This window comes from Lissotriton helveticus, chromosome 12, assembly GCF_964261635.1.
Source record: "Lissotriton helveticus chromosome 12, aLisHel1.1, whole genome shotgun sequence".
Classification (NCBI taxonomy): domain Eukaryota; kingdom Metazoa; phylum Chordata; class Amphibia; order Caudata; family Salamandridae; genus Lissotriton; species Lissotriton helveticus.
This window is the reverse complement of record NC_136073.1, coordinates 159101085-159124290: the sequence shown is the minus strand read 5'-3', so window position 1 is coordinate 159124290 and position 23206 is coordinate 159101085.

Genomic DNA, 23206 nt, shown 5'->3' with positions numbered 1-23206 from the left:
TATTGTACTTGAGATTGAATTAATAGGGATTGCAACCGAACAAGAAACAGAGATGACTTCAGTTCTGGTAAGTGAGAAGTCTGACATTGACCTAATTGAATTGACACAGTCAGACGAGTCAAAATTCTGGTCAATTAAAAGGGAAACTGAGATAAATGAGCTAAATAAAGAGCTGCAAATACAGCGACAGGTAATGGTTCAGCAGATTGACATGGCTTCACTGCCATTACACATTTTTGTTAATAAACAGATAGAGAATACAGATACAGGATTAAATAAAGAACAAGAAAACAGTCCAAGAAGATTAAATGCACTTCCAGAATGTTGGAATAAAAATGATGTTCTTTTGAGTGAAGACATCAAAGTAAAGAACACAATTGATCAACAGATTGAAACATTGACTTCTGCAAGTTTGTATTACAGAAATGCAAATTTAATTAAAAGATTGATTGATGATATACAATTGGCAGAAAGGTTTGCTGTCGTGATATGTGCAGCATACAAAATGAATGATGAACATGCTTTGAGTTCACTAATACTAACAGCAGTTGAAACATGGCAGGTGGTCAAAGACTTACAAGATAATGCAACTGATAAGGAGAGAAACACATGGTTGAGTACAGATTTTAGACAGCGAGATGAGGATAAGATTTTGTCACGCAAAGATGGTAGAGTAGTTTTTCTAAATAGCATGATTACTGACATAGACAGAATGTACCATAAAATTGCAGAATTTCATTACCAGAGGTGTCTGACATATCAGCAAGTGAACACAATTAAGAGAACAGTTGTGAGTTTGAGAACAGAATTACAGGAGAGTAGTTCATTGACCAGATTACAAATGGATTTCTGTGAGATGTCACTGCATTATAAACTGTGCTACATTTTTGTGATTTACTGTTTGATTTCAAAATGGTTTGAAACATTTCAGATGCGACATGATGATGAAATTACTGTTGCAAATTTAGCAGATGGTAAAAGACATATTGAAAACAGACTGCTCCATTGTGCAGATAAACTAGAATTTTCAGATGTGAGGAGCATGAGGATGTTACTATAAAAGACAGAGATGCAAAAATGTGCCTAGTTGCAGGTACTAAGTGGACAGATATCCTTCCACTTGTTTTGATGTTTCTGAGAAACACTACTGATAAAAAGACAGATTTAAGTCCACGTGATATTATGATGGACAAGGTCATGAGACAGACTTTCATACCAGAGAAAAGAATGAAGCCTATCAATGGTAGCATCAATTTGGAGAACTGTAGGAATTTATCAGATGAAATGATCTCTGTGTTTGATGAAGATGAAACTGAAGTACAAACAAGAGAAAAAGAGCAAGTACTTGATCTGTTACCAGGAAAAAGAATTAGGAAAAAGGTTCGTCTAAAAGGGAATTCTCTAGTGCCAAGGTGGCAGAAAAGGAGGTCAGTCAGTCTTGTTATTACAAATGCAGAGAAGTGCAAAAGACTGAAGAGGTGGATTGACACTGGCCATACTTTTCGTGTATCTACACCTGAAAATCCTGATGAGAATAGTGTCACAATTGATGATTCAGATTCTGAAGAAGAGCCTGAAGAGAATCCAGATCTTGAAGGTCGACAAGTTGGTCGATATCTGGAGAACACGAAAAGAAAACAAGCCTTGATTGAAGAAGACTTGAAAGTTGTGACTGAAGACTCAGAAAATGATGGAAATCTGCTAGAAAAAGAAGCAGAAGAAGAATGTGATCAGATTCTGATTCAAGACCAGGAGAGTATTGAAAAGCAGAAAAGTAGCTCTGAAAGCAGGAACAAGAATTCTGAAACTGGGAAGTTGAAGGTAATTGAAGAAAAAGAAGATGAATTGCCAAGTACCAGCTACAAAGATGACGTTCCTAATGGAGTGAAGCTGCCGAGTAAAGAAGTACCTGAGTCCAGAATGAAAATTTCTGACACTGAAACTAATGAGAGTGATGAAGATTCTCAGATGAGAAAATTCAGAAAAGGAGCTTGGAGAACAAAATGTAATGTGACCAAGCAAAAGAAGAAATTACTAAGAAAAAATGATAACTGGCCAGAAGAAAATGAAGGCCTAAAATTCAAATTGAGATACAGATCAAAGAAACAGATTGATGAAAAATCAAGTCAAAAAGATTTTGAAAAGAAAAGTGAGGCAGGAAAGAAAATAGAAGTGATACCTGTAATGGAGGTAAATAGTCACAGTCAGAAAGAGATTGAAAACAAAAGTGACAATGATTGAAGTACATACCTGTTGAATTTTTAGGTTCTCTGTTTTTGGCATAAGGCTGAAGAAATCTTGTTAGATGACACAAGGTCGAAGAAATTCTGTTAGCTGAAAAATTAATTTGTGACATTAGGTCGAAGAAAAACTGTTAGAAGGTTTAAAGAGTATATAAAAAAAAAAAAAAAAAAAAAATTTTGAAAAAGGGGGGTGTTAGAAATGTTAGAAATTTTTAGAAAATTTAGGTAAAATTTTTAAAATTTTTGTTTTATTTTTCTTTGCAAGCTTAATGAAAATATAATTCTGCTTTGGTTAATTTAGGTTATTGTTCTTTTTGAAATTTACAAGGAGAAGTTTTAGGTTAATATGACAAGCAAGATACTGACATTTTATTAGTTATAGTTTTTGCAACACTTTTATTGAAGCTTAGTCGTATGTTACACAAGAGAAATAAATAGAACTAGAGGGGTTTCTTAAAACTCAATATGAGAATTGTAGATAAACTGATGAGATAAGTCTTTAGAAATACTAACACAGGTGAAATTGAATCATGTTCATCTTAGATAAAATCTTTGCTAAAATATTGGGTGGTGGTGTGGTGATTTGTTAATCACCAGATGAGGGAGTTGATGGAGCGGGATAGAAAACAGAAATCTGTTTAAACCTGTGAAGTCACACTTCCATAAATAAATTAATAATGCTAACAATTTGTGTTATGTGTATAATAATTCAACCTAGTTTAAAGTTACATTACATTACAGAACACGTGGGAAACTAATATGTGTGCTCATAAATGTGCATTATGTTGCATTCTTATGTATGTGGAAAATAATAAATTAATCTTGTCTATTGTCATGTCATAACTAATAGCAGCTGTTTTTTAAATAATGGCATGTGCTTATTTTGCTTCCCTTGTCTATGTGATGTCATTCCTACTATTCTAGGTGCACATAAGGTTTTATGGATTCATGAAGACAGGTAGATATAAAATGCTGCTTTATTTGTGCTTTACTGCTAGGTAATTTAGATTAATGGGTTAATTATTAGCAATGATGGGAGGCAACAGAACAAACTGTATTTCTTTCATTAATTATTCTTTGTGTTTGTTTATATAATAGTTTTACAAATGAAGCTTAGAGATGGCTGCAGAAAAATAGTACCCTTTTAAAAGTGGCGCAGGGACAGTGGCGCAGAAAATTGACGCTTTCTGAAAGAGGCCTAATGATGAAAATGGCTCAAGTGAAAATAATTCCAAGAAGGATGGAAAAGGCCTCTGAGCTTTTATTTTGAAAGGTTTTGGATTGAACTGCTAAAAAGATGACTTTTTTGGAGAAATTTGCTAACGTTTGCTAACGTGCCACGGGAGTTCAGAGCTGACTAGCTCAAGGTTAAAAGGAAGCTGTCGCTACAAAATGTAGCAGCCTAAGGAGAAGCTGCCAAGACTTCTACATGAACAATGGACTAGTGAATTTGCCCGGGCATGTAAGAAGGAGGTGTCACAGTTTACTGTGGTACGAGGTGGCTCAGCCAATGGAGAACTAGAATTCGTCTGCTGGAATGTGAAAAATAGTTAGCTCAGCTAAAATTAGGGTATAAGAATAGGTTCAGAGAACACATAGTTGGCTTACGCTCGAGAAATCTGGAGGACGATGTTATGCTGATGGACTTTACACGTGAGGACAGGAGTTTTTATTAATTACTTTATTACTAGGTGATGAGGGTAGAGACAGAGATATAGTTAGGATTTTGGAAAATGCTTAATTTTACTTATTCCTGCTAATGAATAATAATTCTTGATTTATGCTCTTTTTATTAAAACTGAATAAATCTTTCTTTATGACATTTTCTAATGCTTGTTTAATAAAATACCAAAACTTAAGTTTTTCTAGATGTGTTAAAATAAACTTTCTAAAATGACAAGCTGGTCTTGATTATTGCAGATGGTTTAAACAACTATATTTAGATCTTATCGCCTCATGATTCAAGCGCTCTATTGTTGTTATGGGCCTAGTGTTATAGTGTAAGTTTTGTGGTAGTAAATAGTGTCATTTGTGCAATATTTTGGTGAGAGCGCTGGATCATGCCTTGTGTGCGTGGGTGAGGAGCTTGAAGGTGATCCTCTTGTTCACGGGAAGCCAGTGCAGGTCTCTCAGGTGGGGTGTGATGTGGCTGTGGCGAGGGATGTCGAGTATCAGACGTGCAGAGGCGTTCTGTATGCATTGCAGTCATTTCAGTAGTTTGGCCGGGTCAGCTGCTGACGAGGGCCTCGGTGACAGTTCTTCTAATCTCGGTGGGATCCACCTGTAGATCTTTTGGAGCATGCGGAGGGTGTTGAAACAGGAGGATGAGATGGCTTGACTTGCTTGGTCATGGAGAGTGTTGGATCAAGGATGAATCCCCGGTTGCTTGCGAGGTCGGTGAGTGTCGGTGCTGCGCCCAGGGCCATTGGCCAGCAGTTGTCCCAGGCTGATGGGGAGGAGCTGAGGATGAGGACCTTCATCTTGTCCGAGTTCTGCTTCAGACGGCTGTTCTTCATCCATTCGGTAACGGCTTTCGTTCCTTCGCAGATGTTGGTTTCGGCGGTGAGAGTGTCCTTGGTGAGGGAGAGGATCAGTTGTGTGTCGTCGGTGCAATAGATGATGTTGAGTTTGTGCAGTCTGGCAACGTGGGCGAGCGGGGCCATGTAGATGTTGAACAATGTCGGGCTGAGATAAGATCCTTGGGGTACTCCGCAGATGATCTTGGAGGCTTTGGATCGGAAGTGAGGGAGGCGGAGAGGAAGGAGGTGGTCCTGTCGTGCTTTGCCTTGGATTCCTGAGTCGTGGAGGCGAGTGCGTAAGATGCGGTGGCGGATCGTGTCAAACACAGCTGATAGGTCCAGGAGGATGAGGGCTGCGGTCCCGCCATTGTCCAGCAGGGCCCTGATGTAATCGATGGCGGCGATGAGTGCCGTTTTGCTTCTGTAGTTGCTGCAACCTTCTCCCACGTTGATGACAGGATAGCCAGAAGTGGCTGGTGGTGTCACTCTAGTCAAGAGCCCGATCGAGTTGCGTACGATGTGCCTTCCTGCTGTGGCAGCTCCGAGGCTGATTATGATATTGTTCAGATAGGCTCCAAATGGCATCCGATTCCTTCAAATCCGATTCAGAAGCCTTGTTTCTGACTGAAGAGTGCACATTTCCGGACGAATGATTACGATGTCCAGAAACCGTTCGGTCTGTCCGACTTGGTCCTGAATGGCATTCGGAGTAATGGAGTCGGTTGGAGCCGACTTGTACAGGTCTACGGGCCCTATTTTCAAATGAGTGATTAGGATGTTGGATTTGGACAGCCTTTCCGAATTGGTTGTTCTGACATGGATCGGCTGTTGGAATCTGACTTTGGGAACCTGTACCAGGCCCCCCTTCAACTGGGGCCCTCCAAATTGGGCCTGTGGGGGTACCCATGGGTCTCCCCTTTCCATGCGTGCATAGTATGGCAGGCACCTTGTGGTTCTGCCACAGGGTGCAAGGTTTTCCCCAACCACCCCTTTTTTCAATGGAGCCTATGTTCTTGTTCGGAACACAGGCTTCCGTTGAAGTCAATGGGAGTCCGACCGAACGGGGTTCGAACACATCATAATCGGTCGGTCGAACTCCTCGTAGCCGATTCATTCGGAAAGCTTTCCAAAACAAATTTGGTTTGACTGCTTTCCGAATGACATTGTAATTGTCATTTCTGTTGGGAATCTCTTCAACTTTGGAATTGTAGGAAATGAGGTATAAACTTACCTGTTTTCCTGTTTTCCTCTTCCGTTTCTGTGATCTACCCCATTGTCCAGGTCCCTCACTGTCTACTCTGACACACCTCGACGCTAAACGACTCAGTTGGACTATGTATCGTGTGCCTGTGGGTGTGCATTCAATAATGTGTAATTGTTGTGTGAGTGGAAAGCAATATGTAACACAAAGGGACATTACACATTGCCTACATATAACTTTTAGTGAATGTGGCACATATGTGTATTGACGTACAAATATGTTGTTCTTACCAGTCTCCACACCCCAATTAACCTCACTCCATCAGGACTCCACTACCAAGACATCACCAGCACAATGGGAACATCTAAATCAGCTCGACACAATCCTGCCTAAATGACGGCGGCTGAGTACTGGTAACCAGCAGAGAAGACTGCTGCCACCGCGGTCTTCTGTCTATAGTTGCAACATCTAAATACGGCAGGTGTACCGCCGTCTGCCTTTCTTTTACAGGTTTTTGCTTCCAAATGATTTCTAAGGGAGTTTGGAGTTTACGTTTTGTTGTAGGAAATCTGTTTTGGTTTATTATAAACAAATGGTTAATACATAGATTTCCTTTTTTGGGTTTCTTGAAGAGGTTTTTTTTTGCAGTTCTTTTTTTTTTTAATAGAACCTACAAACTTTGAGTTGCTTCAAGGGATTTTTGTTGGATTGTTTGTGTTTGCATTTTTGGGGGCTTTTTGTTGTCAGATTCTTAGGGCGTCATTAGGATGTCGGGCGGATCGCCACCGCCCGCATTGGCGATGGCGATCCACCCGACATCTGTCCCCGCCCGCCACCCATTTCCCGCCACCATATTACTACGGTGGGGAGACCACGTCGGACGGTAAGACCGTCCGACACTTTTCCGCCCGGTCGACAAGTCAAGCGGGTGGAAAAGAGTTTAATATGGTGGCGGTTTCTGCTAGACACCACCATCCATATTATGATGGGGCGGACACATGCCTTTCCGTGGCGGCAATGCGGGAAACTCTTGCGGGGGCCCATTGCGGGCCCCCAGGGGCTCTGGGTGCTGCACATGGGGGGTACGTATGGTACCCCCCTGCATTTCAATGTACAACGTGGTGCCTGTCACGTTGTGCATTGAAATGCATGACATGCATTCTTAGAATTGTGGCCGGTGGTGCTTTCAGCACCGTCCGCCGCAATGTTAAATATGCTGGATGCGCCCACCAGTGTGGTGGGCGTATCATAATGGCCCCCACTGGATCCCGTACTTATGGCAGGCGGTCCCTTTTTATGACAGGCCGCCATCCTAATGTGCCCCTTAGTTTTTTTGTGGATTACTCATTTTTGTTTTGTGGAGATGTAGAAATCTCTGTAGTTACAAAACTGTAAGTTTTATGTAATACTTTTTTGTAGGTGACAAATGTGATATTATATTGTTTATGCTATGTGTGTGTTAATATTATGTATAATGTTTAGATTATATGTTATATTTATTTGATGCTATATTTTACATTTTTCTACATTGGGTGGTTGATTATTGTTATTTTTTAAGTCTTTATTATATTATATTTGAATAAATCAGTGTTTATTAAGCCTATTATTTCACCAATGCAATCACATATCTATATTAGTATTTAATAAAAAAAAAAAAGTTGAATGCTGGTTTCGAGTTTGTTGTAGTTTTTGAGATTTTCTGTATGTTGATATTTCATGTATAATGTGGTTTTAGATATAATTTCTAAGTAATGTAGGGCCTCATTACGATGACAGCTGTGCTTCAGTCCGTACGCCATCGTCTCCTTTTTGGGACTGCCAACCGTGCGGCAGTCCCACAATAGGAATTAGGATGCAACCGTCACCATGGTGGTCACATCACCCACTTTCACATTGCGGCGGGTGCTCCTGGCTGCAGAACCCGCTGCAATGTTAAAAAGGCATGTTGTACTCGTCCTGGTACTATGTGACACGTACCATGCATGTACTTGGTACAGAGGTATGTAGGGGGCACCATAGGTGGGGAAGGGGGACCCACTACAGGCCCCTGATGTCCATCCCTGCCAGCCGTTTCATGGCGTTTGAACCGTCATAGAAAGGCTGGCGTGAATTGACATCCTAATCTGACCGGCAGGCACCGTCACCATTCTGGGCTATGCGGATGGTCCGACTGGTGGTCAGGTTCAATCCGACTGTCGGAACTATGGCGGTTGGATTTTCCGACCACCACTGATCCGACTGGCATCATATTGTGGCGGTTTGATCGGCCCTTACGATAGGCGGAGGACCACCACTGATGAGCTGACGGTGGTAGTCCTCCTGCTATCGTAATGTGCCCCGTAGTCCTTTGTTATTTATGAAGGCTTTGCATTCATATTGTAGCATATCCTACATTCCTTTAGTTTGTTTGCTAAATTTAGGGCCAATTTGGGTAACACATTGCTCTATTCTTTGGGCTCGATTACGAGTTTAGCACAGTGGCCCCGACTCAACGCCTGCTCCGCTGCCCCACCTTGCGCAAGGACTGCCAACCATATTACAAGATGTAAATGCAGAACTCATAATATGGTCAGTGGTCCTATGGCCTTTTCTAAGGTGTTGCCTTGGAAACAGGCACCGCATTTTGGAACGGCCAAGTAGTTCCAGCACAGCATGGATGGTGATGTCCATGTCGTGCTGGAACTGGGGGGATTACAGATAGGGGGGGCACATGTTGTGCCTTATGTCTTGGAAGATTTCTCTAACTTCTATTTCTGACACATTTGGAGGGTTATTGTGCTCTTTTACACAAATAGCAACATTATATCTTGTAGTTGCCCTCCTGTAGCATGCATTTGAATGCTATTTAATATTTTTCCAGTTTATAGTTTCTGTTGATGCTCTTTCTTGGCTGTAGGTGTAGCCCATATGATTTAATACCTGACTTTCATTCTGTGAAGTGTAATATTTGGCTTCTTCTGTCATTGTAACTATACATATTTTAACATTATAAATATATATTATTATTTTACTTTTGTAACTTTGTTTTTAATATGTTACATTTTGAAGTTACTTGTTATGTGTTTACTTACTTGCATATTCTGTTGAGATATTTTGCACAGTTTTGCAGCTTTATTATTGAGCTCATTTTAATGTGGAGCAGGTGCTGATTTTTCTGTTAAAAAAGTAAAAAGTTACAATAATTAAATTTAGTATTTTGTTGAGGTTTAGGGAGTTAGGCCTATTTTCGGTCCGAGGTTGGCTGAGTTTGAAAGTTATGATTTAGGCATATTTATTACATATTCTTAGTGCCTTATTATAGTTGATATTTTCTGGTAGTTGGTTGGTTTGGAAGTTGGTTGTCTTTTCTTTTAGGTACTCTATGTAAAAAGATAAAAGTTACAGAGTGTGTTAATATTTATTTGATACATTATATAGTGTAATAATAGTTAATTTATAGTTTATATGTAAGTATTATTTGCATGAACATGTAGTTGTTGAGATTAATTATTGTCTTCTCTGAGAATCCAGTGGTGTTTCCTCCTCTTCCAGTGTTTTCCAATTTTTTTAGTATTTATCTGTTTTAATTAGTGCACATTTAATGTGGTTGGTTTAATGTTTGAATGATTTTATTGGTTAAAGTTGTTTGTAGTGTGATTTTATTGGCTGGTTTAGTATAGTTAATTTCACATCATTTTATCGAGCGGTGCAGTCCTCTATGGCCGAACCGGCTGTGGATTAAATGTTACTAAGCATGGGCGGATTTTGCGGATTGGCAATCCGCGAACTTGCGTATTTACGGATTCGCAATCCGCGAAGATCCGCGAACTCTAGCGGACTTGCGGATTTTTCCGTTTTTTGTGTTGGCGCGTGTTCGCGCCGATTTTGGGACAAGTTCGCAATTGCGAACTTACTTTTCGGCTTGCAACGGCCGCGACTATGTTGTTTCTACGTCTGGTTTATCATCACAGGTTCACAGCACCCTCTGTTTCACCACTGCCACCCTCTGGGACACCCATGCCACCCTCTAGTACATCCTCACAGGCACCTATTAGGTTTATTTATTACTGTAGATTATGGTGGTTGAAAAAAGCTAGCACACCTGCCCTTCTTCAACTGCCATCAATTAATTTGTGTTTCATTAATGTGTCAGTAATTTTGAAAGTTCCAGTCTGGCTGGCACCTGCTTCCTTCCTTATCTGTAATTTGCTTTTTGTTGCAGTGAAATTTTTTTTTTACAGGACCTTTATGGTGCTATTCTATGAGCCTGCTGTTTGGGTCATAGCAGGGTCATAGAATTGTTGCAAACTCTGGAGGGGCCCATCAGGAAGCACTACCTTGAATGTTACTAATGTTAAGTTTGAACTTTTGCACCTGCTCATTGCTTTCATTTTAGCTAAAATCGTTTTTTTTGCAATTTCGCGCGTTATTTGGGGCGCGAATCCGTGCGAGATCGATTTCGGAAGCCGCGAATACGTGCGAATACAAAATTGTTTTTGTTGCGACGTGTATGTTCGCGTGATCTTGCGCGTGTTCGCGAGGCGCTTCTAGCTATTCGTTTGCCAAGTTACCCTATCGGTCGTACACGGGCGCGGCCATCTTGTTGGCGTGACGTAATTCCGTTTCCGCCCGCTATGTGTAATCTCGCAAAGTGTGCTGCTCGCGAGTACAAGTTCGCGCGTACTCGCAAGGAAAATCTCGCGCGAACTTACCCACGCGGTCGTGAACGGGCGCGGCCATCTTGTTTCTCATTCATTGCTATGGTTCTGGGCATGCTTTCTCTATCCTCTCTCAATCTCTGCCATCCTTTGCTTGTTTGAAGTTTTTTTGATCTAATTTTACTTATTATCTAACCCTCTATTTTTCTAGCTCTATATTTTTGTGTTTTCTGCAGCTTTTAGTTACTTTTAAACTACTTTTTTAAACTCTTTTATTTTCTTCTTCACTATTCTATTTCTTCTTTATCATTTAAGTTTATTTCTGCCCAGACCATGGTAAAGGGAGCCGGGAAGCACCCTGAGAAGGGGAAGGGTCCCGCACCCCGTGCCCGGCTCCCGTGCGGGCGTTTAAGGGGGGAGCAAGTGGTCCCGAGGGAGATCTTTAGCGCGGAGGAAGTGGCGGCACTGATCTTCCATGTCCAGCGCCGCCTCCCCAAGACGATCCTGGGAGGCGGCAAGATCGCGACCGGCTATGGCATCCGGGAGCGCCGCCAGCGGTGGGAGAAGGTGTGCCGGGCCATGTACAAGATCTCTGGGGTCCGGCGCACATATAACCAGGCCACCCACCGCTGGACCGATGTCATGGACCGGGAGCGGGACTTGCTGGACGCGCTCGGCGTAGAGGTCCCCGGGCTTGGTGAGTAGTAGTAGTAGTACATTTACTACTCTGTTTTATCCTGCTCTGTTATTTGCAAATCTTTGTTCTTTACCAAGAGCAATAATGCTGCCGATTACATTGAGGTAAATTATATTTCAAAATCTTCTATGCATTTCATTTTCAGGTGCACTGCTCTCCTTCTCAGTAGCCTTGCTTGCTACTATGCTTCTTTGTTTTGTATGTTGTGTTCAGAAGCATTTCATTGGCCTGAGAAATTATGTATCAGTGTACTGTAAAGAAAAGAACTGCGTAATGCTAGACAGTAAGGGTCATATTTTCAATTACCGGCGCATCCCTGCAAAGTAGCAGGGATGCGGCAGTAATTGTGTGCCATGCCACCACCACCCATTGGCCCAAAACGTCACAGAAGCCTTACGCATCTGTGCCGTAAAGGCAGCGCATTGCTGGAGTTGCGTGCCAACGATGGCGCAGCTCCAGCAATGCTCTGGGGTACCCTATCTCCCCAATGCTGCATCAAGCCGTACGTCGGCTTCAAGCGCGCAGGGTTTGAGTCATGCATCATTGTCATAAAAATGACTGATTGACATCTTGTAGATTTCCCTCAGCCACTTTTAGGATTCGTTCCTGCGCAGGTACGCCCTCCCTTGCGCCGGAACGCCCCCTGATGGCGCAGGGCTTTACAACGTGATGCATCGCCCATATGCCCATATGTGTTTTTTTTTTTAATATATACGCCGCACCAACACCATGGCGAGTCTTTTGTTCTGCCGCTGCGTCAGAAAAGGCACGCAACAATGGAGGAAAATCAGCCGCAACTTCCGCAAGGGACTTATAAATCAGCCCCAACAGACTGAAGTCCAGTGTCCTTCCTTTAGACAGTCACATGGCTATCAGAAGAAATAGTGGCGGTGGTGGCGGGTGGATTGATAGTTTGAGTATTCACTGATCTGCAAGCAGGATGGACTTTGTCTGTCACGTGTTGTGCACTACTGCCTGCAGTGCCAGGCCTAGGCAAACCTCTTTAGTAGTCTGTTTATTGAGTTACATAGGAACTTTCTAAGTCAACGTTCCGCAAATCAGGCAATACGAATAACGTAGTATACCACATGAGATAGATCCCGTGGAATAGTTGTCTATCTATTTGCTATTTTTCCAAAATATGTTGTTATTGTTCTTTTGAAATGTTTGATTTGGTTGAAAAATCTCATCCATGTTTTATGGTTTTTCTTTCTTTCATGTTGTACATCAGCTCCCCCCAAGGGCAAGAGGACACAGGAGGAGGGTGCTGAGGATGCAGGCCAGGATCGGGCAGGCGAGGGCTCCTTTGCTGGCCCCAGTAAGTTTACATTTTACTAAACAGTACCTATTTTTTCCTAGCGTTCCTCATTCGATTTTTTCTAAATCGTCTTTGATCTTCTTGTAGACTGGATATAAATTCTTATCCTGCCTCGAATATGATGACTCCCTGTGGTATTACTAGACTATTCTTATTAGTCTGTCTGTGTAGCTAACTAAGATTGGACATTTGGCAATTCCATTGGACTCCCATTATATTCAGCAATACCTCTATGCACTGTCTCCTTACTGACTAGATAGTGTGGCAGAGTCATTCAGCTCCCGAAGTCACCGATTATAGATCCCCAATGATCTCTAGATTATCGTACGCAGGACAAGAGAGTAGTACGGAGTCACAGCACAGTCAAGAAGTGTCAGAGGCACTCATGCTTGCAAAAATTCCAAAACCTTTAGCTCATCCACTCTAGTCTAGAGGAACAAAAACCACAGAGTCTATTTAAGTGTAAAAGCTTTATTAAAAGTAAACACATTTATTGAAATCTACTTTGTCATAAAACTATTTAACTGTAAACGGAAAAGTGGTTAGTGCTGACGATTAATTGGACACATTTCTTGTGGTCGAGCCGAACTCTCACCTACTTTGAACTTGATCCTGGTCGTGTTCTTAGGACTCAGGAGTCAAGCTTCTGTCTGTTAGGAGAAAAAGTGGTGCGTGTTAAAAATCAAAAGCAAGCATTCATCAGTTGTGCATAAAAGTGCAGCAAGACAACAGCCTTCCCTGGAAAATGGGACATTTTTACTATGGAGTAGACAGTCACAAATTATTACATTGTATTCTGTTTTTTTAACATTTCTCCTAGACCAAATATTATATAGTAGTGAGTGGTGTATTCTAACTTTCTTAAATGTACTTTGTAGGTGTAACATCTGGTGACGGGGCCAGCGCGGAGGTGGCTGATGTGTTGGACTTGGACTCGGAGGCCTCTGGGGAGGATGCGGCGGTAGAAGAGCTGGTGGCCGTTCCTGTGGGGGATCAAACGGTGGTGGCGGAAACAGGTAAGCTATATATTCCTTACTTATTGAGATTGAAGACTGCATAGTGTGCTTTCTGCACGGGTGTATTACAATTACAAATCAACCAGGTAGTAGCCTCCTCGAAATGTACTTCGACTTAGCTGTGAAGTTTTTGGTGAGAAGAATCCCAATAAGTTCTTAGACGAACGTGATGGATGGGATGAACGAAAAGCGAAAGAAGGGTGTAAGTAAGTGGGACGCGAACTTGTATGATGGCTGGCAAAGAAGAACGATATGTGTTTGCTTGGACCCAGAGGTGGCTGGGAAGGAAAGAATATGGTATGGTGCATGGCTGGGTCAATGATGAAGCAAGGATGGGTGGAAGGACAGCAGCCTGGGTGGGTGAAACAGAAACTGTATGTGTGCGTATACTTTGAATGAATGGATGCCTGGAGCATGGTATTCTCTGACTCTTACATAGCAAATGTGTATCTAGAGAGAGTAGATGGTCGCCAGGTGAAGTAAGTGTTACCTTGAAGAGCATGTACCACCGCACCCGCACGTCCGTCCCAGTGCAGGGAAGGCAAGGAAAAGAAATTGTAAATGTGTCCAATACTTCCATGAATAGTAGCAGTACTTTGTATTGCGTTTGCATTCACAGCATATATCTGGTTATTACGGTGGACACTCCGTACCTCTCTTAATAACTTTAGTTTACTTGTAGTACGTCATTCATGTGTGGGTGTATCACTGTGTTCACTCAATATTAAGCAAAGCACCTAAAGTCATCTCATCTGTCATTAAATACGTCCCATGTGAAGTGATAGATAATCAAATTAGTTAGCTTCTTCAGTTTCCTTTTCTAGTACTCATTTGCACTGTAGGGTGAAAGGTAAATTAATTAAGCAGTAGCCCTTGTAACAGAGTATTCTCAGTGCCACCCGTAATAGAAAAGTAATAGCTTCACCACCTGCATGTACTGGACCGGTACAGTAACGCAAGTCTGTCTCCATCATCATGGTGTGCAACTTTTTTTCTCGGGTGCAACTTCACTGTGCTGTGTCCATGTCATTCTGCCGGCTTGCATAAGATAACGTACCCATTTCCCTAAACAAGAGAGAAGAAGAAGAATAAGACTGGTGTACTGTCATAGTCGACTGTAATGGAAGTCCATAGTGGTCGTAGAATTAGTTCATTAAACTACCACTACTGTTAGAGCAAGGATGCAGAAGTGGGAGGGTTACATAGATACTGTCCTCAATAGTTATGTACTGTGCTTTCAATTTGCTACTTGTACTCTGTGACCCAACTTTCGGCTCAATCACTTTGTGTTATTAATAAGGAGCATTGGTTACAGACTATGTCTTTCTTTCTTCATATAGTTGCTCCTTCTTCCAAATCAACAACAAGGAGGGAGCAGGCTAGATTGGCCCGGCAACGGAGGCTGGAGGCCACAGTCGCCGAGTATCGGCGGCTGGTGGCCCTGGAGGAGGAGGAGGACACGCAGTCGAGCGGGGCAACATCTTCGACTGCATCCTCCTCCGTGACTAAACCAGCGGGACCGAGCCGGGCTAAGAAAGCCGACCGCCACCGCCAAGCACCCGAAACACCAGCTGCCCCCCACAGGAGCTGCAAGGAACGCCAACACCGCCTACGAGTCCGCATGTCCAACCTGGAGCAGGAGGTCCTGAGGTATAAGACCTTGGTTAAGGGCCTCCGCTCCGAGCTTGCCACCCTCCGCAAGGAGTATGATGCCCATGCCGCATCATGCACCAGCACCAGCACCCTCCAGTAGTGGAGTGTCCCTTGCCCTTTTTTTATAGACTTTTGGGGGGTGGGATTTGGGAGTTGGGATCGTTTTGGGACGTTTCAGAGACAATCGTTGGGGTTAGGGTGGGTGAGGGAGATTATTTTGTTAGGGATAAATAAATATATTTTTCAACTACTTTATCTGACCATACCTGTTTTTTACTGCTTTTCAGTCTGGTGGGTGGGGGGCGGGGGTGTAACAGTAACTTTGTTTTCCTGAACAGTCGTAGGACTTTAGTAGTACAACCGTCAAACTCTTGTCTACTCCGAAATAATACTCCATTATACTACCTCCCACCAAACGCTTATCTTACCTGTAATTTGTGTTAGAAATTAGGGCTAGGCCCAGGGCTGGCTCCAGGTGAAATGGGGATTAACGTTGTCATTCCTGGGCGGGTGACATTTCCTCATTGCGGTGTTACTAGTGGTGTGACACAGTGGCAGTTGCATGCCTATGGAAAAAAAGAAAACGAAACCTTGTTTGTACTCCTTACTGTAGCATTACAACGGTTACGGTACGATCGAGAAAATAGCAGGTGACAGTACACTAGAACAGTGCCATAATGTAGCCTAACAAATGGTAAAGTATTGCAAGTATAACTAGTACTTGCGTTGAATTTATTTGACATTGGCTACTACTACTAGAAGATATAGTACTGAAGCTGAGTAAGTCTAGAAGATATCCTCGTATTCCTTCACCAGCCTGTTGCTGCTATCACCTTATCCTCCCCAGCAAGTGTGTGGAATTATTGATGTCATTTTAGTCAGACATCAAGCAAAACAACACAGCCCGGGGGAAGAGGGTTAGGGTTTGTAAAATGGATGGGAATGGGGGTTTCTTTTTGGGTAGGTTTTGTTGAGAGAAGAAAAAAAAAGCAGAGCATGGACAAACAATAATTGAAGATACAGAGTTTACAGACAATCTTTGGTTACAAAGTAAAGGTAAGCACATGCAGTCACACTCATAGAATAAAAGACAACAATGGATACTGTATCTGTATTGCGTATGTTGTTGGAGTTGTCCTGTTGAAATTGGTAAGTAAGTTGCATGCAGCAAACAATTCCTCTTATTGGCGGCACTCCTCCATTCCAGCTGACGCTTCGTCCATCAATGTGGTGGTGACCACTGACAGAAGAGACACCCTGTCCACTGCCTGCCTGGCGGATGTTGACTGAAACCCGGCCTGTAATTATTGAACGGAAAACAGGAAGTGCTATTACAATACCACTGATAAATAAATAAAAGGTATGTACGCTGTGTGGTTCAAAAAGTCACACTTTGATGATGCCTAGCAGAAAAATGGTTACAAAACGTACTTTGAAAGTAACAGTAGACCCAAATACAGACCGTGGATTGTATTCAAACCACTTGCCTGCAAGCAAAAGTATCCATAGCCAGCATCGCTCCAACAGTGCTCTACAACAACAGAACCGCGTTGCAATAGAACCCCCCTAAACACATGCAATCCTGCTGCTAGGGCTAACCCTAACGAACCCTAACTTACAAAGTGCCAAAACTGGTGTTTCCTTATGGATTTTGTCCAACTAACTTCTAGCCGGTATTAGACCTTCCCAGGAATGCCCCAGGCAAGACCCGCCAACCCACCCGCAAAAAAACACCCGACACAACACCACCAAACAGCGAAAAAGCTAAATCTCATACTTACAATGTCTCTCGGCCTTCGGTCCAAACGCGGCGCTGTGCAGCTAGGTCGTCATCATCATCATCAATCATCATAACTCCTGTTTTCCACCACGGATTTCCTGAAAAGCAAATGCAATCAAGATTAGACTGTCGCAGCAGTGCTTCGACAGAGACCCCGGCCGCAACCCACCCACGAACAGCAGGAAGCCCCCCAAAACGCTACATTGAGCAAGATGTCTGAAGAAATGGCAAAAAAAAGGCTGTTCCTTATGGATTTTGTCCAAAACACTTGTATCCGGTATTAGACCTTCCCAGGAAAGCCCCAGGCAAGACCCGCCGGCGCCAACCCACCCGCAAAAAAACACGCGACACAACACCACCAAACAGCGAAAAAGCTAAATCTCATACTTACAATGTCTCTCGGCCTTCGGTCCAAACGCGGCGCTGTGCAGCTAGGTCGTCATCATCATCAATCATCATAACTCCTGTTTTCCACCACGGATTTCCTGAAAAGCAAATGCAATCAAGATTAGACTGTCGCAGCAGTGCTTCGACAGAGACCCCGGCCGCAACCCACCCACGAACAGCAGGAAGCCCCCCAAAAGCTACATTGAGCAAGATGTCTGAAGAAATGGCAAAAAAAAGGCTGTTCCTTATGGATTTTGTCCAAAACACTTGTATCCGGTATTAGACCTTCCCAGGAATGCCCCAGGCAAGACCCGCCGGCGCCAACCCACCCGCAAAAAAACACCCGACAACACCCCCAAACAGCGAAAAAGCTAAATCTCATACTTACAATATCTCTCGGCCTTCGGTCCAAAGTAACGCGCTGTGCAGCTAGGTCATCATCAATCATCATAACTCCTGTTTTCCACCACGGATTTCCTGAAAAGCAAATGCAATCAAGATTAGACTGTCGCAGCAGTGCTTCGACAGACACCAAAAATTACACACAAACCCCCGGAACCCCGCCAAAGAGCACCTCAAAGGCAAGCAAGTCAGCAAAAACGGCAAGAAATTTTCACCTCATATTTGGTCCAAAACACTTTTGTCCATTATTAGAGCTTCACAGCAATGGGCCCAAAACCGTCAACTCACCCGCAAAGAAGTACAACACCCCCACAAGTGCTGAGTCTTTCTTCATTGTGCGTAATCCAGCACTCTGCTTGGAGGGAAATCGCAGTCTGGAGGAGGAGGATAGAGGAGCATGTTCTTCAGAACTTGTGAACCTGAGGAATGTAGACTGCGGCACCTTCAAATCAATAAGCAAACAAGTGAAGACAGTTCTGATGATGGTCTTCTTTTTGGGATTAGGTGATTAAAGTTTGAATTAAATTAACTGTGCAAAACAAAGAAAGAGAGACACAAAGCACACAGGAATAAAAGTGAATAAGGACGAAAAAGAAAGTTCTTGATTGATTGTCTCATTTTCAGGGCTCGGTGTCAGGGAATAAGAACAAGATTTCGTCATCATACTCTGCGAATTCAGGCTGGATGAGGTCAGTGGCACCGAACAGAGAAAAAATCCCCTCATCTACGTTGCTGTCCTCATCGTCTTCATGTGGCGTGCTTTCTCGCACTTTGTAATCTGGTGGTATGAGGTGCTGATTCATCTTGATCATTGTCAGCCGCTCCACATTTTTGGGCGATAGGCGGCTCCGTTTGGCAGTTACAATGCCACCAGCAGCACTGAAAACACGTTCAGAAGACACACTTGCGAGTGGGCAAGACAAATAGTTTATAGCCAGGTTGTAGAGCTGTGGCCACAATTGTTTTTTGCCATGCCAATACTGCAATGGCTCCTCATTAAGAAAGACCACTGTTGAGTCATTCAGATAGTCCTGCACCATCGACTCAAGGTCATCAACTGTTCCTCCACTTTGCTTACTTTTTGCTGTGCCTGTGACATTTTTTAGAGAACCATACCCCATCAAACTTAGCCAATCCTCCTCCCCAGCCACTGTTAGTGTTGTCATTGTGTGTGGTGCAGATGATCCAGTTGCCGGTGTCTTTAACGGCTGAGAGGTCACTTGTGCCCCAGCCACAGGTGCAGAAGTGGATTCTTGTGACTGCGGATGGCCTGCTGATGCTGATGCTGATGTACTGGCTTCTCCTTCAATAACCTGCCGTTCTTTTTCAAACCTCTTGGCTGACCAGGCTAACCAATGTTTGTACTTTTGAACATCTGCATCAGCGAAAGGAAAGAATGCGTTGTCTGCCAGCGCCTTTTTGTAGCGTGGATCCAGAATAGTAGCACAAATGTAATGCTGATCTGAGTTGATGTTTTTAAGACGTTCATCACCACGTAGGCGATGTAATAATTTCTCAGACAAAATGAAATGGTTTTTTTTTTTTTCATCTTTTTCAAACTCAGAAGAAACCGCCATCAGTTGGTGCTCCAGTATGCACAACAATGGGATAGCTTTTCCCAAATTACAGTCCTCCTGGCTGACTGCACGCGTGAAGAACTCAAAAGGACGAAGCATGTCTGTCAGGCTTTTAACTATGGCCCATTGCGCCTTACTCATCCGCAGGTCCTCCTTCTGAGATGTAGCCTCTGTCAAGAAATAGTGATCGAGTACCGTATACTGCTCATGCAGACGCTCAAGCATGTAGAAGGTTGAGTTCCAACGTGTTGCCACCTCCTGGATGAGTGCTTTCACTGGCATTCCACGTTGAAGTAGCAGTCTCCGCAGATGCTTCCGGGCCTTAAAAGAATGGCTGAAATGGTTGCACATTTTGCGGCAGGTGGCCATTACCTCGAACGCTGGACTTTCTTTATCACTCAAGAATTTTTGAACTACCAGGTTGATACAGTGCGCCAAACACGGCACTCTAACATGGTGACCCTGTGACATGGCCTTAACTACATTGGCGCCATTATCCGTGGAAACATAACCAATCTTGCGTTTTAGGGGGGATAGCATTGACAACACCTTTTTGTCAAACTCTTCCAAAAGGTTTTCTGCTGTGTGACTTTTCTCCAAGGCAAACATGGCTAGTGTTGCATGTTTCCGAGCAGCTTTGAAAACTTGGTCCGGGTCAACACCTGCGTTTAGCTTTGCTATAACACCTGAAAAAGAGACCCAGTGTGCAGTGATGCACATGTAATCATCGCCTGGGCCACTGGTCCACATGTCTGTTGTCAGATGTATTGTGTGAACAGCACTCTTCTGCAAAGCTGCCCCAATCGCCTGCAGCACATCTTCATGTAGTGCTGGAACCGCAACTCTGGCAAAATAGAACCGGCTCGGAACCTTCCATTTAGGGCAGAGCGTTGCAACTAATTCAAGAAAACCTACCGCTTCTACAAAAGAAAAAGGTAGAAGGTCCACAGCTAGCATTTTAGCCAGCTTAGTGTTATACAGACGCGTCAGTGGGTGGTTGCGTTCATATGGCACGTCTGAAGTAAGCATTGTTCTAATGTTGGCCTGGACCAAGCATTTACGGGCTGATAATGACTTCGTTGACCCAATTTTGCTCGCTGGTGAACTTTTGTGCGTTGGTGTCTCACTCGCTCCAACACTCTTAGTGTGCCTCACATTGGGTGTGCTGCTGAGAGGGGTACTGGGTGTAAGGGAAGTGTTTGACACGTCTTCTTCCTGCTCGTCAACATCAGATGAAACATCAACGTTTCCTTGATTTTGGCCTTTCTTGATCGCAGCTAGGTGCGCAAACCATTGGACACCGTGCTTTCTGTCAAGATGACCACTCTGGCCGCCGGTACCATAGTTGCTACCTGGCTTACCACGACTAACTGCAAGCTTACAAAGGGTACAAATGGCAAACCTTGGATTTTTGGGACAAACAGTAAAGAAGTCCCAAACTGGGGACTTGAAGTGTCTGTGGGACCTGGAGGAGGCGGCGATACTGGTGGTGGTGGTGGTCATGAAGCTAATGCCAGATGAAGTGGAGGATCTGGATTGGCCAACTTTTGTACGTTTTCCACTTTCACCGCCACTAATTAAGGTCGAGGTTGACGCAGGTCTCTTCTTGCCAGAAAGAAATATGGAAGCGGGACGAGTTGGTGTACTACTTAACTCCAATGATTGTGGTGTTTCCACTGCCTCCTCATCGACAACATCATCATCATCATCATCACGCGCAGCAGCTCTTCGGGCTAGGGTCAAAATGTCTGTTTGCTGCATGCCCGCTGGGGCTGCAGTGACCTTTATGATGACTGGGTCGTCGTTGGCAGAGTCTTCATCAGCAGCAGTATCCGCCACTTCTTGTTGAGCCTCATCACACTCCATAAGTCTGAGACTTTGGACGAGCTTCCTTTTACGCTTAAGTACCTTTGTTGGATCATGGTGTGCCTCACTCTCAGACGGCTGTGGTGCTGGTTCCCAAGTTTGATCCGTATCATCAGAAGGAGGTGTGCTTGAAGAGGATGTAGACACCACCCTTGATCTCTTCCTTGCTAGGGTTGTGGAAGACAATGAAGGATCATCAGGAGGAGTGGCTTCCTCAAATGATACCTCGCCTTGATTGTCGATTTCCTGATGTGCCCCTACTTCGGGAGGAACAACTATTGTGGGCACTTGTTGTGACCCTCCATGCACCTCTGCATGCGCATCTCCTTGCGCTGCCTCTCCTTCCACATGTACTTGGGCTTGTACTTGCACATGTGATTGTTGTTGCCGCTGTGGTTGTTCAACACTCGTCAGATGAGCTACAACAACCTGTGTTGATTGAGGGACATTGCTGCTGCTTTCTTGCGATGAGCCAACATCACTGGTCGATGGTGATTGAAGAAGTATACTGGCTGCCTCTGCAGCACTCAAGGGCTTGGACTTAAGTTGGCGTGGTGGTGGTGGTGGCACTGAGCCCAATGGAGCGGGGGTGCTGCTGCCAGCTTGGTCCCCAGCAGATCCCGCTGCAGCTGCTGCAGGCATACTTTTTTTTTTACTCACAAAAAAAGGGGCGGGCGGCACACCAGTGTCCTTGGTAACTTGCTTCTTCTGCTCCTTACTGGCACCTTTCTTGCTAGAGGAGCTACGGGTTACTTTTTTTGGGGCCATCTTCTTCAGAGCAGGTCAGCAGGCAGCAGTTGCACGAGTTGCAGAGGGTTCTGTGTCCAGACGTGACGTCGCGTGACGTTATGCTGCACACACCGCTGCAGGACTTCTTCCTGGCACTGGTGGTTCTATTGAGTCTTCTTGTGCACCTAAAAGCAATGGAAGACAGAGGAACATCAGTTCAGTTATACACCCCAAAAAATCGACAAAACACAGAAAAATGAGCACAATCCCATGCCATCCATGATGTTTACATTGAAGACACCCCACAGAAAGACTAGGGACATGCAAGTATGCAACACTCACTACCCCTGGGCATAAGGGATGAAAAGTAGGCAAAATAAGTGCAGGCCTCAGACACTGCCTCTCCTCAAAATGGCCCCCTTACACCCCAAGCACATGTTGCTGCCTGTACCAGCCAGCACTCAAGATGGCCACCACCACCACCCACATGGCCAGTCCACATCAACAGTACACCCCCAAAAAACAGAAAAACAGCCAGAAATCACCACAATCCAATGCCATCCATGATGTTTACATCAAAGAGAGTGAGACAACACCACAGGCACACTCAGTCCATGCACCACCACCACCCCTGGGCAAGCAAAAGGCCACACCAGCAGCCCCCCAAAAACGACAAAAAACAATAAAATAAGCACAATCCCAGCCCATCCATGGCCTCAATTATGTTTAAATTCAAGAAGACACCCCACAGAAAGACTAGGCCCATGCAACACTCACCACCCCTGGGCAAAGGGCCACACCAGCAGGCCCAAAAAAACGACAAAAAACAATAAAATCTGCACAATCCCAGCCCATCCATGGCCTCAATGGTGTTTAAATTCAAGAAGACACCCCACAGAAAGACTAGGCCCATGCAACACTCACCACCCCTGGGCAAAGGGCCACACCAGCAGGCCCAAAAAAACGACAAAAACCAATAAAATCTGCACATTCCCAGTCCATCCATGACCTCAATGGTGTTTAAATTCAAGAAGACACCCCTCAGAAACACTAGGCCCATGCAACACTCACTACCCCTGGGCATAAGGGATGAAAAGTAGGCAAAATAAGTGCAGGCCTCAGACACTGCCTCTCCTCAAAATGGCCCCCTTACACCCCAAGCACATGTTGCTGCCTGTACC